Source organism: Pseudophryne corroboree, chromosome 4 (assembly GCF_028390025.1).
Source record: "Pseudophryne corroboree isolate aPseCor3 chromosome 4, aPseCor3.hap2, whole genome shotgun sequence".
Taxonomy (NCBI): Eukaryota; Metazoa; Chordata; class Amphibia; order Anura; family Myobatrachidae; genus Pseudophryne; species Pseudophryne corroboree.
The window spans coordinates 681,272,950-681,277,918 of NC_086447.1; positions in this window are offsets into that span (position 1 = coordinate 681,272,950).

The window sequence follows — 4,969 nt, forward strand, 5'->3', positions numbered from 1 at the left end:
TATTCACTTTCTTTTCCTTCCTTAGGAAGGGTAGATGATAAGTGCGCAGTTTGTGTGCCTGGTCACTTCTTTGTGTTCTGGGCATCCAGGTTTATGGCCTCGGAGGAGGTGAAGTGTTTTTTGCAGGTTCATGAGATTTGTTGGTTAGGTTGGCGTGGAATGTTGTGGCAGAATCTTAAAGCGAGGTTGTTGGCACAGGCTCAATTGCATGGTGTCCCGAATGTTTTGCTGCTGCAGTTTGGCGGCAACCATTTAGGTAAGAGGATGTTGCTTGATTTGCAATGTTCTATAGTGAAGGATTTGCCATATATTGGCATGGCCTCACTTTCTTTTTGATCTTCTTGTTTCTTGTGCCGAGGTTATGATGGCAGGGAATAACAGGTGTTTGGCTTGTTGATAAGGCCAGGAAAAAGGTGAATGCGACAGTGGTCAAGTGGGTGTTGGCCTACAATTGTGCAGTAGTTCCTCATTATAGGATACTGTTATGATTATCTTTTTCGGTCTCATGGAGTGCATTTGTCTAAGGAAGATTTGCTAATTTTTCTGGAGGATCTATATTTCGGTTTTGGATTCGGAAGGTTGGGGGTATGGTGGCGATGCAGTCTCTGTAGGAGGAACCTTCACTGTTGGTGAAAAAGAGCAGCAGGTTTGCTTTAATTGAGTTAGTACTTGCAGTTTCAGTCGGTTCTGGTGTTGTTTAGGTGTGATCACCTTTGTTGACTGTTACATCTGCTGGACGAACCTGCAGGGGGCAGCATCATCACCGTTCAGGGTGGGTAGACAAGGAAGAAGGTCTGGGTGTATACCTATGTTTGATTGGTAGTTTGATTTTCAGTTATTGGGTTTGTATGATAAGCTTAGGGCTTGCCTTTTTAATTTCAGCCATTCTTTTTCTGGCCGCCATTCTTTAACAATCTTACTTTAATTTGCTTACAGGTTTCTAGTTATTAGATTAATTTAATAAATAGCTAATAATTTTCTGCCAAATGCAAGTCTCTGTATTGTTATTTAGTAGTATAAGTTGTTTTATTATTTTTCTGCTCTGTGTCTAGTTTCCCTTCGTGGAGAGGACCTTTACTGTGCGGTGCGTGATGACGTCATCGCGCACCGCACAGCATTTCAGCGGCGCTACTCTTCTGTACAGGGGGCGTAACTGACCATGCCCCCTGTATGAAGCCACACCCTTATTTCACGCCCGGGGCGCAAAAAGGGCTAGAACCGGCCCTGAGTATAAGGTAACATATGTATAATCTATAATTCAAGTGCACAGTCTGGAACCTGATCCTTAGAGCAGGAGGTGGGGCCCCAGGCAGTGGGGCCCACCGGTGGTTTCCCCTGTACCCCTGTGGGCCAGTCCAAGCCTGTATTTGCCACAAGTGCCTAGTGGGAAGTCTAGTACTGGGTATAAATTGAAATGCATGTATGGCACAAAAAGAGGTACTTTGTGTTGCTCCACCCAGGTGTATACTAACCCTTGTAGGATTTTTTTGTGCAAGAGCTGCAACCAACTGTAAATATATTATGATAATTCTCTAATGGAAAAAAGCTAAACTCCATGTTACTTCATCCAACAGCTAAGCACAAGGTTTATATTGAAAAAATAATGGTTAGGACATTAGGATGATACATTTACCTGAGTAATTAATGTAAGATTAATATGAGTGTAAAAAAAATACCTTTTGCAGCATGCAATGTACCAGAACATCGTATGAAATGAAAGCATCATCTGCTGTTGCAAAATGGTAATTTATTGAAATGTCATTGCATTAGTCATCCATAATCCATGTATAATGATACCAGTATTCAAAAAAAGTCTTTGTCTTCTTTTTTACATCCGTTCTGTCAAAGTCTAAAAATATTGCAGTACACACATCACGTACAAACTACACACAGAAGGCCTCCGTGCGCGTACATGTTCTGCCGTGCGTGCGCATATTCGCAATTTGCGTATTAGCGTGTGGTATGAGTATTTACGGTAGTGTTTGTAGTCGCATGGAAAAGCCATAAAAACACATTACATATTAAATCCAAATAGTGCACAATGTACACATAGTCTCCCTGCACCACACCAGCAAGTTACACTAGTTTAAATAGCATAAGAACAAAGGGATTCATCTTTTATAGGATAGGAGAGGACAGAACTAGGTTATAAGGTGGTGTTTGGTATCCAGCTGTAGGGTATATTAAGGGCAATATTCCGGTGTTGGTTTGCAGAAGATTGCACACTCCTGCGAATAGTTATGCGCAGAAGCAGAATATAAACATTAACTGGATGTACTGTGCTCTTGATATGAGGTGGGAACCCAGAGGAGAACATCTGCAACTGCACCTGGAACAGACATTGCCCACCTATTCAAACTGACCTATGACCTCTCCTGTACTGTAAATGACCATCCCAGTGTCCAATGGACAAAGAGATTACAGTCTCCATTGTGTTAGATTTTGGACAAATGTATAAAAAGCCAGCTGCAAGCCAGGTCGCTATCACAGACTCTGAAGGTCATCTCCCTTGATGACTGAGGACTGGCCGGGAAGCGCAGGCGAAACCAAAACGTATGTACCATTGACTGTAGCCATTTTTCTTTTGTATTGTATTGTTGTTTATTGTAACCCCCCTTTCAGCAATTATATGTTGGTGTGTCAGAACCCAGCATCTTAAATACAATCTGGTGTCGTGTCTCTTTTCCCTGCTAAAAGTTATAAGTGTATTTCAGTCACACGTGTAGCTGCAAAGTGCTCACGGCATGTCTTTGGATGTGTACGCACTGCGTGTACTTTGTACGGCCAGTGCGGCGTTTGTACGCAAAGTACGTACACGGTATGGGGCTTTGTACGCTAATGGTGTAAGAAGTACGTAGGCTAAGGATCGATTACAGCGGCCGCAGCGGCTCCATTTAAAGTGTATTTAATGTGTTTTTAAAGTGTTGCTTTTAGTCCTGTATGTAAATCGACGTTTACAATTGGGGGCTCCTCCAGTTTTTTACATGCTCGCAGGCTAGCAGGTCATAGCAGACTTTAATCTATCAGCAAAGGGTGGCAAGTTATCCACGTAACCTTTTCCTGGTTGGTGGATGTTCTAAAAACCCTAATTGTGTGCTGTTAGATTGCGTCTGCTCTGTCTGGTCTGCAGAGGTGCTGATAGAACCCGTAGGTAAACAGGAAAAAAGCTATTTAAAAATCTGTGTAATTTTTTTTTGGCGCCAAAAGCGTACACAAAGGGCACAGATACTTTGCATACTCTCTCACATATTGTTGCAAAACAAAGTTCAAATAAGTCATATTGTGTTTGATTCAGATTGGATTGTTTATCTGTTTAGTAGATTTAAAAGTACATTTAAAAGTTGCTGCATAGCCTTGATATAGTTTTTTTTTTTAAACTCAGGCCCAAAGTAACTTCTGGTGCTTGTATAAATTGTGATTTCTTTGAGCCGCACGGTTTGTCCTCCATTTTGGCCTAACCACATGGCCTGTCCACCATCTTGTGTAAACCTCATGGATGTGGAAGGGGGAGGAGCAGTGGCCATTTTAGGAAGGTCACTTTCTAAATAGCTGATTTTCAGTGTGCTCAGAACAATCAGTTTCCTTTGTCACATTCATAGCACCATTTATGAGTTACCAATGCATTTATTTAACTCATGCCATAGTCAATTACAAATAGTTTCAATTGGGCCTAGTGAGAGTAAATGGTGAGATAAGTGTTTTTTTTCTCCTTCTTGTCTGTGCGTAATTACCATTACAACAAGTGGGGGGTTGCACACAGATAGAAAAAGGAAAGAGAGGTTTTGTTTTTTTGTTTTTTTTCTCTTTCCTTCCAAGACCTGTAGAGTCTGCTTACTAGGGAGTATAGCCATTGAAATGCAAATTAACCTGTGTAACTACTTTTTTTAGAAGTGAAAAGCAAATATCTTTGATATGCAAATTAGAGGTAAGGTGTCTCATAGAATGCCAGTGAATGATACATATATATAATATTATTATAATTATGTGTATATTTATATCAGTGTATGTTCTGCAAGACAGCTATCCAATCTGAATCATATCATTTAAATTATAGATTATTGCAGTCATAATAGATCTGTGTGAAATCGGATACATTTGTATGCTATATAGATAAATTTGAAGTAAATGTATTTAAGGAAGTAATTATAAAGACACAAAATGCAGGTCTGGCCCAGTCATAAAGGGTTACACAGAACAAGCGTGGGTTGTTCTTGTGAGTGATTATAGTTAGTATTGCTCACATTTATAGAGGTTGTGTGATTTGTTATATTGCGGACGCACGTTTTTGTACACGTGGCTAGGACAAAGTACAGGAGAGCGCACGCAGCATAAAAGGCACGCAGGTCGCGTGTTTACGCAAGGTTGCGTAAGAATGTGGACGCTAAGTACAAATTACACGATAGTTTCATTCAATTAAAAGGTGGGATAGTAGCCATGCTACAATAGCACATAACTATCCGGTTTCAAAAGCAGATTAGTATAAGACTTTTGTTTAAACTGTATTGCCTCTGGGGGAAAAGCTGCCAATCAGAATGAGTGGAAATTTTCTGTACAGAAAAACAAAGTATATTTGAGTGAGTGAAATTAGGAGTGAACATATTGAACCCCGGAATTCGGGATCCCGTCGTTTGGTACACCAAGTGAGTGGAGGCTTGGCGGCGTGAGGCGGCTGACTCACGTTAGTATAGATTGGAATATGTAAGTCGAGAGGAGACTTACACAGGAGCATGGTAGGGAATTGTGATTGTGACCCATATAGTTTTTTTGATACGCTCCGGCTGAGGTTTCGCAGCTTGTGATTCGATTCCAGTGGTCGTAGGGCGGATAGTTAACAAGTACCTATATGCTGTGCGATTGGACCGCATGTTTGTGGGTGCGATACATAGCGCAACTTGATACCCTTTTATGAGCTTTTGCGTAAAATCGCGGTATCATTTGCGCTGTATAGAGCATACGCAAGCGTGATTTG